We start from the raw sequence: 12,582 nt of genomic DNA on the forward strand, positions 1-12,582 counted from the left end.
AAACAAGGGAAAGCTGAGGTTAAAGTGGAAGATTAACTATTACCATAAACAAGATAATGCAGGGAGGGGTTGCTTTACATAGTTTCTAACTCATCCCTTCATTCATCCTCCAGCCTCCTTTCTTTCTTCTTCTTTTCTGTTGCCTAACATCTACTTCTGTGAAGTCTCAGTGGTTTGCTGTGATCACAGATACAATAAATTAATATCAGAATTGTGGGTGGGTGGGAAAAAAACCCCAATACTGTGCCTTTTTTCAACATGCCACAGACTTCAAGCAGAGTTTTGTGGAGGTTTTGCTACGTGTTCCCACCAGAGGGTTGTGCCCCATTTGTACCTTTCCTCTCTCAAACAAGACAGTACTAAGAAAAACGGTGCTCAAAACTGAAAGGAAAAAAGGTCAGCAGAAGCATCCTGTCGCTGTGAAAGGCTTCCAGCACAGCTATGTTAGAAATGCCTTTCACAGAGGCAAAATGCAGAGTTTTGCCCTTGTGGTGCCGGCTCCCGGCCCTGCAGAAACCTGGGTGGATGAGGAGCTGCTCCCTCGGGGTCAAGGCACTGCCGAGAGCTACGAGCAGTGCCTGCCTCTGCGAGAGCAGCTCTTCTGCTGAGCGTAGAACCATCTCCTCCCCACCTCTCAAGCAGGGTGCGATGCACGGTGCTTCATAACCCAAGAGAAGTCAGGAGAAAGAAAAACAACGAACAAACGAAAAAAAACCCAACCACAAAACCCCTTACCCATCCAATCTAACTGCACCTACAACCTTTCTACTCTTCCCCACCCAGAGGATGTGCCCCTCAGGCTGAGAGCTTCTATTTTCAAGAGCATGTAGTACAGAAACATTTTATCACTTGGCAAAGACATCTCTACTCAATGCTGGCTAGCCAATGAACAAACAGTTTAAGGGAAAAAAACAGTATTCTGGGAGTTATAAAGTCACATGAGGAAGAAAAGAGCATCAAATCAGGCAAAAAAGCTGAAATGAATCCACACAGTTTCAGTTCTAACATAATTTTGATGTGCAGAGTACTCGGTTCTCTAAAATCTGATACTGGGGAAGATATTATTAGAGTTCTAGCTTCAATAAATGTTTCAACTATGTTGTAACAACATGCATATCTTCAGAAATCATGAGACCTACTTAAAAATCATTACAGCTTTTAGAATAGAAGGTTTTATGTGCTTTTTCTGTGCACTTGCAACAAATTGTTTAACTGAAAGCCAGAGCTGCCTCAGAAACACACAGATCCACAAGTGGATTAAAATGAAAAAAATTAATAATAATAATGAAAAAAAAAAATCACTTCAAAGATCACAGGATCTTACAATAAAAACTCACTGGGTCAAGTAATTTAGCAATTATCTGCCCAGAAAGATATTGATGAAATTGCATGACTTCGTGCCCAATCTGTCCGTTTCTCATACGCATTTAAAAACTCCTACACTGGCAGCAGTGGAAAAAGAAACACTGGACCTCAGCCCTCATTGCATTAGGATAACTCCCATGGTTACTCTTTTACAGTTCATGCTTCAAGAGCTCAAGTACTGCTTTCTGTTGAACTAATTAAATTCTGATCTTTACTCTCAGGTATCTAAACATGGGTCTGAGATGGATAACAAAGTCAAAAGCAGACAGGCACGAGTAAACTCTTGAGAAGACAGTCTGTTACACAATGGCTGCCTGGGGCAGACAGCGGAGTCGTCATCTCTGGGTGCATCTGCTCCCCTGCTCGTGGTTTAACTGACAGGAAGCTCAGCCAAAGATACCAGGACCCAGTGATGAGTGTTTCCTGCCTGCACAGCCATGTCTCCCCCACCGCGTGCTTGTCACCGAGAGCGCCTGTCCTCCTGCATGGGCCACAGCCTCCCACGACGGGGAGAAACTCCGTGACACCTTCTAAAAAAAAAGAAAAAATTTAAATAAGTTAAGCCCACGCACAGAAAGCCAGCCAGCTGGATGGATAAACAGTAAGCAGGTTAAGTGTATTGAAATGTGGCCCCAGAAGGCCACCAAAGCAGGGCATAAGATGCTGGTGGCATGTTCTCGTCCAGCATGGCCCAGCACACAAGCCAGCTCTGGAGGTTTTAGAGTCTGGCCTTTCTCAAACAGGCTTGTACAGCACAAGAAACCATGTTACTTGACTTAACAGATGAAGAAGCAAACAGGCAGAAATCTTCAGAAATGAACCACAACCAGTGGCAGAAACCACACTGCCAAACACAGCACCAGCATGTCTACTTAATGGGACCACCCTGTCCTAGAAAAGGGGACAAGTTAGATGATCTATGGGGCTTTTCTAACACTAATACCTAGAGTAACACCTGTTAGTTTACCACAAAATTGAAATGCTGAAGAAGCATTTAGCACCAACAGGATAAGCACAAGAATTAACATAGCTTAAGCAAGCAAAGAACCAACTGCTAGACAAAGCAAAATTTCAGTGAAAAGCAGAAAATCCAGCACAGCTGTAATTTCTACAGTATCTACATGCGAAGCAACGTGCTATACTCAGCCCCTCTCTATGTAGTCTTCTGCTCAGTCTCAGATTACCCCATAATGTCACCTGTCAGAAAACATCTTCTCCTTAGCCAGCCTAAAAACTATACTTCCAGGTAGGATGAGAAATTATTAAGATGGCCTTGTATCCTTCCTCCACCAATGGCCAGCTGGTGGTATAAAACTGAGGAAAACCAATCTTGAGCTATATCTGCAGAGTTGCCATCTAAAGCCACAGAAGACATGTCACTCGTGTAATTAAGTTGGGAAATATATCAACCAGTAGATATCTAGTATATTTAACACTATCGTCTACTGCTATAGTCTAGGAGCATTTTCTGCGTGAACTTAAAAGCAGTAAAAAAGTCTTCACTGGATTTCATGAGTTCCTGGCACATTTTACCCTTTATGGAACTGAGGCTCTCCATCCTAAGGTGCTCTCCATCCCCATCCTAGACGAGCTGGGAATAAAAATGCCTTCACATGGTGCCTGGCACTGTTAGCAGAACAGCCATCTCAAAGTCAGTGGTCTGCAATTTCCTGAAAATGACCAGGCTCCAAATTCTCCTCATTTCTAGCGAGAAACCTATTCTGTAACTAGGATCCTCCGACAAAGCACGCTTTGTCCCCAGCTTTCACGTGCTCCCATCTGAGCTCTGTGACCATCTGGGTTATCCCAGAGAACCGCAGCTGTCCAGTGCTTCAAAAGACAAACTACGTCTCTCCACGTCACTGGGCGCTTGTCCTCTTCATGCCTTGAAAGTCGGAACGAAAGCCCTAAACCAGGACCCATCAGACACTAACAGCAAGCCAGCGGAAGCACTTGTAGCAGAAGCTCACTTCTGCAGCATTTCTGACGTCCACTTAAGACACAAGTCCCACCCTTGACAAATACTCAAGTAATCCCAAGCAGCCAACAAATTAAAAAAAGATAGAAAATAATGGTTGCTCAAAAGCCTTTCTGAACAAAAAAGCCTTGCAGCATGATCTCGAACCTTACTAAATTTTGCTGGATTGGCAAAAGGACTTAGAAGAGAAATAAAAAAAAAGAATTTTCCATCTCAGATTCCAACAATACTATGTAGCCAACAGCATTTTGTAGATTTTCTTCTTAGTTTGTAAGTCACGTTGGTCATATCTTGCAACATGCACTGGCAGGATTCAATGTTTTCGTAAGAAATCCGGGGTGGCAGATGCTGACACTGATCCAGAAACGGTTTACTCTCAAGCTGAATATTCTTTTTAAGCCTGAAAGTTCGTCTGTGTCCTGCTAATGAACTACAGATTTTATTACAACAAACATTTCCAAATTCTCATATGTATTTATTTTCATGGTGTATTACTATTGTACTAGCTCTAAGCATAACACCAAAAAAGTTATATTTACAAGCATAATAATCTGTATTATATTGATTATACACTATTAAATTAGCAAAAAATTTAATATAACACAAGCATATGGCTAGAATAAAGGTGGGGGTATTATTTTTTAAGTTATTTTGAGGCACCTTAAGATAGCCTAAGTTTTCAAGCTCTGTATATTTTAAGCAAAAATGGAAAGGTAAATGTTGTGGTGTTTATATTTATAAAAGCAAAACAAAAATCAGGATGTCTCAGTTCTTACAAAATTGAAAATTTATTCCTCGAAGCTGCTGCTGCGTGGCATCAGCAAGGCACCCGCCTGCTCTGAACAGCCTGCCCCTGCATTTCTTCCTCTGACTCGGTTACAGCTAACAGGGAAGGAGTGGTCTCCACAGAACTGCTTTTCCTGCAGAACAGCTATGAGTCAACTTGTCTCATGTCTCTGCAACTAGTAGTCTAACTGCCTTGCTACCAGTGTGTTTTTTGGGGAGGTAGGAGGGATCACACCTCAGCGAAGCGCCATATAGAGAGGAGCAAAAGTGAAACCGAGCTGATCGGCACCCACTGACCAGGCTTCCCGGACAGCAAGAAAGAAACTGCCTTCACATATTTCTATTTGTTTTAACCACCTTCAACAGAGGGGAACATGATTTTTAATCCTACAGTGTCCCTTTAATAAACACCCCAAAGAAGACATTTTCCAGATAACCAAGGAATTTTTTACAGTGTTGACTTACCAAGCAGAGCACAATAACCAGCTACTCTGTTTGCACTACGAGGCAGTACAGTGCAATGAGTTAATAATTTATCACAGCATTGCTCTTGGCAACTGACCATAATCAACTTTTAAAATTCTTCCTCGTTCTTACATTTTTAGTCTCAGCAAGAATATGGCATCCTTAGAGCTTCAGCTCTATCTGAACATTTTCTAGCTGAGGTAAGAGCTTTAATCTTCCCAAACACCTGCTTTTCTCCTGTATTGTTTCAGGCTCAGAGCAAAGGTCATAATTTCATTTCAATAACCTGATTTAGCAGACAGGAACAACTAGAATATTTTTAAACAAAGCAAGAAGATGACATTCTTTCAAACAAACACAGCGGTGCAGTTCTCATCCCTGCGTTTCCTTCCCTCTCTTCTCCCAGAAGGAAAAAGAACAAATAGCCCAAGTTTCTCCCTCCACCAAAAGCTTTTATTTGCACATTTTCCCCAACCAACAAGCAAACACCTTCTCCTCCCATTTTATATTATCGAGACTTACGCCTCTACAAAATCTAATTCATTAGTTAACACACTCTTCCTCTCAATCAGAAGGATCTAGCTGTGTTGTTCACACAACTCATTTGGAAAACAAGTTTTTAGGAGAGTTTAGATGTGACGTGTAGAAGAGAGTTAACTGTCCTAATTGTCACTTCGTTGAAGCTTTGGCCATGGACAACGGTCCTCTTCCAAGGACAACTGTGCTATTTTGTTCTCCCCCTTATTTCTCAACCCCAGCTCTTACAAACTCCCCAGCTCCACCACTCCGAAATCAATCCCTAACCTGGTTCAGTCAACCAGCCCAGCAACTTCCCATGGCGTGGACACCTGACTTGCCAACTTGGCTCATCTTAGCAGAACCAGATAAGGGGTTGCTCACACGAACAGTTCAGACTGCGAATGGGAGGGGAGAGCAATAAAACACTAGGAAAAAACTATGCTGTCAGTTAGGAAAAATGAGGGTGGCACCCCTCAAGCAGCACTGAGGCAGCTGGATGAGTACTCCTGCCATGGAAACATCTAGGAACAATCAAGCCCATCTCTAACTGTTTCACTAATTTAAATTAAATTAGAGTGGTGCAAGTTCACATGCTCACAAAAATGTACGTCTAGAGTTTAAATTGCAACTTTAGCTCAGCTAGTGCAGCTTACTGTTGAGTCAGGAACCTAAGGGCAAGCTAAAGGCCCGGGCAGATGCTAAATGAGCCGTTTAAGGATTTACAATCCATCACCTCCAGGACAGTTCATTACCCGAGTAAAACTTGCTCGGTCCAAACCTCCCTTCTGTGCTTCAGGGCATACCCACGTAAACCATTGCCGCATGGGTTTAACGGGATGTGCCGCCAAGCATGCGGGGTGGTTACGCACGCAACCTTCGCTTAAGAGTGAAAACGAGCAGCTGGGGTGAGGACGAAGCACCTTCAGTGGGCACATAAGCTGGGTAAGCACATGGTGTGTGGAGATACTGGAGACAGCATCGAGGCACTAGCATCATTCTCCCATCTAGTTAGTAAATAACAGGCTTGTTCATGACAGATGGTGTAACAACAGGTTCTTCCAAGGTAGCCTCTGTCAGAAAGCAAGCTGCTTTCTCCACAGTCTTTTTTCCTGATTTCACCCCATCTAGAGATCCTCACATAAGGCAGCAAAAATGAACCCACAAAACTTCCCATTGATTTCCCCCTCCCCAGACACACTGCATCCATGCACCATGTATGCATCAGTGGTTCTGCGTCTCTTCTCTCAGGGCAGTGGCTATTTTACCCAGCTAGCTATTTGCAACTAACAACTGCTACCATCTCTCCCCTCACATCTTAAATCACCACACACACATCTTAAATCACAGTATATCAATAAAATGTCGTCACAGCTCTTTTGTTTACAAAGCCTGGCAGTACAAATTAACAAAATGCTTCCTAAGTCCACCTGAACAGAGGGCACCCATAAGAGGAGCTTTAAACATTACAAACATCAGAATCTAGACACAAAATGTACCCTTTCTAACTACGTGGCTTCAAAAGTATTAACCTTTTCTGCAAATATCCCTATTATTTTTAAACAAAACATCTACAAGACCGAGCCCTTATCTTGTAGTTTGGCAAAAGTCTTCCGACATTTCTTACTGTTGAGAATTATTTCTAGACCATTACCACTGAAACAACATTTCATACAGCTCATTTGAAGGGCCGTATTAAAAGACAAGTAGCTTTTTATAAAAACAAATGGTAGAATGTTATATTACATCAAGCATTCATAATTAGACATACGTCTTTCAGAAGTGCACATTTAGGAAAATACTCTACGAACAGTAACTTTCTTCTTGGTTTTCTTCTCAGGAAATCCCTCCACAGCCCATTTTTAAATGGTCTAAATTAATGGCTTTCTATATTACAGCCCCATCGAACAAATTAAAATTGTATTTCACTTAGTTGCTTCAAAAGCAACTTATTTCATTGTTGCTTTTAGCTGATACTAGAAGAAATAGACTTTTTTTTAATACAAAAGGGCCAGTATTTTTAAAAATGCCGCAAGCCATCCCTAGCGGTCAAACTTTAGACTGTTTCTCAACACAGAAAGTTTCATTTTCATTCATATGTCTAAACCACCTTTGTAAAGAAAAAAAGCCCCCAAACAGACACTTCCTCTCTACAGTTCCTTCTTTTCTCTTTTTGAAATAAACAAATGTTGGTTATTTTTTTGAAAAAAACAGGATGGCGGCCTCTCAGTAGCACTCCACCGAAGGCACCTGGAGCCCCTTGCTGGGCTCCCAGAGCTCTCGAGAAGCTGGTTCGGGGGCACCAGGAGACAGGGAAGTAAATTCTTGCAATTTGTGCAGGTTTGCCACCCTCTGCACTCCACAGCATGTAAGCTTCGTAATTATTTTCTTGATAGCTAATACCCTCGTTTGTATGCTTAATTTACAGGCACCATGACAAAGCTTGAATAGCTACAGAGAGTAAATATTTTACAGAGGCTCTGGAGAGGGAGAGGGAAATAACAGCACAAAACAGCAAACATACCAAGAGAATGGGAGTGGATAACGTAACCACCACCTCCGAGGACAATGTCAGGCAAAATTCTGCCTTCAGCAGACAACGTGCAAGCCCTGGTGCCTTCAAGATACAGTTTTCATGAAAGCTCTTCCTAAGAGGGTCATCTTCTGGTCAGAAAGACAGCCTCCACTAAAAACAAACCGTGCCATCACATCCTTGGGAAACTATTCTTGCTAGCTCCAAAATTATCTAGTGCAGCACATGTAGCACGCACAAAGAGAAGAAAACTAACAGTATCCTTGTCAACTTGCTTTTAATTTGAAATTGAGTCTCCTTGGAAAAGCAAGTTAAACATTAATTTTCTGACAGCGGTCAGCCCTGGGTATCACAAATTGTAACCGTAGTTTCACAATCAGGTTTTGCTGCTTCTTTCCCCAGCTGCAATATAAAACTGAATAAACATCGAGATAGCTGGGAACTGGAGAACAGCAGAAGTGACTTGATACAAAGCTCATAAAAGCAAGGTAGCTTTCTCCTAACCTGTCAGCTTTATTAAGTCTGTCAAAAGATCCCATGAAAAACACAACTAACTCTAGAGGAACATACAGCATGACGAACCAGTATACGCAGCCACAATATATATTAACATTTTTTTTTCTCTCAACAGCAGACAACAATTTGAATCAACCAAGCTCACCCCTTTCTTCCAATTCTGAAACCCAGTCTCATGTGGGATGACATTTATACTGAGCCCGCTTAAGAAGTCAAACCACTACCACGCAAGAAGGTAAGTGAGGCAAATGCGGAAAGAGCTCGCAAATGAAGAGATGAGACCGTTAGTACGCTAACGGTAACCATTCAAGAAGCGCAAAACATTCCCCTCAAAATAAAAAATGTATTTGGTATATTCACACAGAAATGTTGACGATGAGTTAAATATAGGGTGTTCTAGAAATAGACTAAAATGTCTAATTATAGAAGCAGACAGTGACATTCAATCCATCTAAAAACAACCCTTTCCCACAGTTTCCAACCTATGTATTTAGCATTCCTATTCCTAGCAAATTATCTTAATGTAGTATTTTTCCCCCAATACAGAAAGAAATCATTTTTACACGCAAGTTTAAGAATTGGAGGTTCTTTCCAGGCGAACAAAATGGCTATCATTTTCACATTCAAACCTGAACCTAGTACAAAGTTACACGTGACCCAAGATGACTGATCTCTTTAAGGGCAAATAGATGACCTGAGCTCTAGCCATCCAATTCATCACTAAAGATAGCTGGTAGGTAGTTAAGGCCTAAAGCACATCAAGGTAAGAATGCATAAACTTTAGTCCCTATCTAATGGGATCCTCTTAGCACAAAGGCTGACACAGTGGGAAGCTTTGCTGCAGGACAGGCCCATATTGAAGAATAAATCGTTTTTACCTCTACACAGATTAGCCCGGTCAGGTCAGAAGAGTGAGAACCTCTAAAGCCTTTCACATGGCTGCTGCTCACTTTGATAAGCAAAAGACTTCAAATTTCAGTGTGTGTAGCCTCTGTCAACTACTTTATCTGTGAAGGAACATTTAAGTAAGATTTAAGAAAGCAACATTTAAGTAAGATTTAAGGAAGCAAATCATCTCTAAAGCACATCAGTGGCATTAAAAGGATAAGCACTGGCGTATGGTAGCAAAGTTTCAGCGCTTACAGAGCAAATTGTAACCAAGGCTGGAAACGTGAACTCTACCTCTTGCCACTCCTGTGCTGAATCACTCCAGCAGGGGAAAGTCCTTGCTGCTCCTCACACACCCAACAAAACTCCATCGAGTTACTAAAACTGTCAGTGAAAAGAACAAAATCTGCCAGCGAAAGCTGAGAAACTTTTGCTAATGCTTGCAAGAAGTGAAAGCTGTTTTGGAGATCAAAGCTTCTCCTCTGATACAGAGGGAAATCCTGAGTTTTTCTTACAAAGTCTTTTCTGTCAGCTAACCTTGAATACAGCTGTGCTGAAAAGAGAGAAAAGGGTACACTTATACACCTCGTGTACTTTTTTTTTTTTTAAATCCACAAAAGTGTCCAAAGAGTAAGGCACACCACTGAAGTATGAGTTTGCAGCAATACTGAAACATCAGGCTATACCAGGCCAACAACATTCTTCAAATCTGGATGATTACTTTTTTTTTTTTTCTCATTTGAGTGCCAAGATCACGGACTTGGCAATTCTAGTATTCAACAAATGAAAAAAAGAGCACATTAGAAAACAGGCACTTCTGTAAAAGCATGGGTCTGGAAATAATGTTCAAGCTAACTGGCATCTAATGATACCACTCCCATGGCTCAGCAACCACAAACTCAATCCAAACTGAAAGATCCCTGCCTTAGGGTGGGGGGAAAAAAGAAAAGTTGGGGTTTTTTTCTTTGGAGACAAACCCAGGCTTCAGCTATAAAAATCAACAAAAACTAACGCCATTTCTCTGTCCCTTCTAATCCACTTCTCTGCCTTCTAGAAGATCTGTCCAAGCTGTCATCAGCAAGGCCTGGAGGACTTTCAAATCACTTTTTCCTAGCTCCACCACTGCACCCCAGATGCTTCTGTAGCCCTGGCGTAGTCCTTGTGCAGCAGCCAGAGAGCCTGAACATGGCAGCTTTGCCTTCAAAGAGGAACTGCTCCTCCACGAAGCCCTGCTCGAGAGAAAGCAGCAGCAGCTACTTACCCTTTAGCACACAAAAAGCATTCTGCCCAAGAGAAGCAGCTGCAGCTTGGGAGCCAACATAGGATAACTCAAGTTTTTAAGGCTGGATGTCTCAACAGGGTCCGGTACAGCAGAAAGAAGGGGAGGAAAGAGGTAAAGAAAAGGAAGCTCGTGCTCTGCCAGTTGCAAGCACGGCAGACACTTGTTGCCTCAGCCCTAAGATCTGAAAATAAAACTCATGACGAAAAAAAGGAAGATGCAAATACCTTAAAGAATTTTTCAGTAAATAACTCTATCACTAACTCAAAACAATTTTTTTCCCCAGTGGTTCCTCTGTAGTTTTAGCAGTTCCTCTGTGGATTTTTCAACATGAAACAATGCACCAAATAAATCTCCCAAACCCTTGCAAAAAATGTTGCTTTTAGAAAGAAAAAAGGCAAAAGAGAAAATCAAAAGATGGTAAAAACACACGGTACCGTGAGCTGCAGAAGGCAGATACAGCTGAACACTGGAAAGGCTAAAGAGAAGAGACAGCCTCACCCAAAACATGACCATTTACTTAATGGTGGCCTCCCTCTCTCCCTCCCCTGCAACTGATCACAGTATTAAGCAAGACTCCATTATACTTCTCAGATATAGGCTCCATACAGTAAATGAAACTGGAAAGTATTCCCCTGTGCGCAACAGTTTGAGCTCCCTGTCATTTCTTTTTCAGTAAGAAGATACTCAACTTACTTTCTCAGCTGAAAGACTGAAATATAGGGTATAAAGCTATATACTCAGACAAAGCTTCTAAAGATACTAGCCTGCATTTCTGTTCAACTATAAACAAGGCAGAAACACTCGTTCTTTTTCAAAATATTGTGCTAGAGTTCAGAAGTACATAATTAGGAGAATCAAGGTGGTTTTCATCCACTGAAAGTTTAAAAAGCAATTTTACGCACCGCAATTACCTCTGGGATTTTCTTCTCCCATTACAGCTACCACTAAGCCCATTTTATAATTGGTCTGTCCCTCGGCCATGTATACCATCCCCATTACTATTGTTTCTTAATCATTTTTAGGAAAAGGGTGCGTACCTGCCCATTTTTTCTGCACAGAACAATTTAACTCCCTCTATTTTAAAACGACATGTCGGCGGCTGCCATTGAATGCGTTTGTTTCGGCAGAAACAGAACCGCAATTTAAGGTTGAGGGTGTAGAGAGCAATCCATCTATGAAACGACAAACCTGCCATTTTAAAGTCGCTCGGGACCACACTGGGCGAACGGCAAAGCAAAGGTGCTCAAAGCCGCAACAGTGATTACTAACACTTTACCCGAATCGCTTTGGACCATGCTCTGCTATGTGCTAACCGGGTCCAGGTAAACGTAGCTTTGGAATAAATAAAATTCGTTTATCGTACACACAGCTGAGCGGCGGCTGAAGGATCAGCAGCCTGCCCGACACCTCCACACGCTTCAAAGGTGACAAAATTATAAACTGCAGCAAAATTACAAATCAGCTGTAACACTTATGAGGTGTGCTGTTCAGAGAAGCACGGCAGCAGCCGCGGTGCCCTTCGCCCGGAGCGACACGCTCAGCTACAGGCAGCTCACGGTCCTGCTGCCCCGAAACGTCGCTTTTACTCGCAGCTCGATTTATTTTTTGTTTTTCCCAAGCGTGCCCTGCTGCTGCACTTTACCAGAAGTTCCCGTTTCCCCCCAGTCCTCCCCAGACGGCTGAGGAGAGCTGCTCCAGGCACGGGCAGCACGTCGAGGCAGCCGGAGGCCAGCAGTCCGGGGAAGCCACGTCCCCCCCCGCCCGGCCGCCCGCCCTTCCCTCCCCGGGGAGCACGTACCGCCTCGCCGCGGGGCCTGCGGCGCCGCCCCGGCCGCCCCGCAGCTTCGTGCAGCTAAAATGGCTCCTGTCGAGGGGGGGAAGTGGTGCCCGGGCCCCGGCCGGTGAGTCACCGCGGGGCCGGGCGGCTCGACGCGGCTCGGCTCGACGCGACACGCCCCGGGCGGCGGCCAGCGCTCCGCCGAGCCCGGCCCGCAGGTGGCGGCGGCCCCGCTGCGCTCCCCGGGCTGTGCTGACAGGGTGCGCGGGCCGCAGAGGGGGCTGGCCGGCTTCGCGCCCCGCTTCGCCTCCCCTCGTGTGCGCAGCGTGACCAAGCGCGGCTTGCTCTCCCGGCTTAGGCCCGCGGCAGGCTCATGGCGGCAGCTCCCGCCCGGCTCCCCTCCCCATCGCCCCGGCCGCTGAGGCGGCTCACGTCCGAGCGCTCGCACCTAGGAGCCCTTACGTGACATCCCACCC

At 43.8% G+C, this 12,582-nt stretch overlaps 1 protein-coding gene across 2 annotated transcripts in view; it reads right to left on the minus strand.

Annotated features, from left to right (window-relative positions):
- ELF1 (E74 like ETS transcription factor 1) overlaps nucleotides 1-12,257 on the minus strand; it is a 69,660-nt gene extending 57,403 nt beyond the window's left edge. Inside the window, exon 1 of one of the 2 annotated variants that reach the window (XM_075488758.1) lies at nucleotides 12,128-12,257. The gene's annotated coding sequence lies outside the window, so the exon portion shown is untranslated. Of the gene's footprint in view, nucleotides 1-1,337; nucleotides 1,530-12,127 lie in introns of those variants that run through there. The other variant, XM_075488765.1, reaches the window with a different exon arrangement.
- Between the last annotated feature and the right edge of the window lie 325 nt (nucleotides 12,258-12,582).

This window comes from Mycteria americana, chromosome 1, assembly GCF_035582795.1.
Source record: "Mycteria americana isolate JAX WOST 10 ecotype Jacksonville Zoo and Gardens chromosome 1, USCA_MyAme_1.0, whole genome shotgun sequence".
In the NCBI taxonomy this organism is placed as follows: domain Eukaryota; kingdom Metazoa; phylum Chordata; class Aves; order Ciconiiformes; family Ciconiidae; genus Mycteria; species Mycteria americana.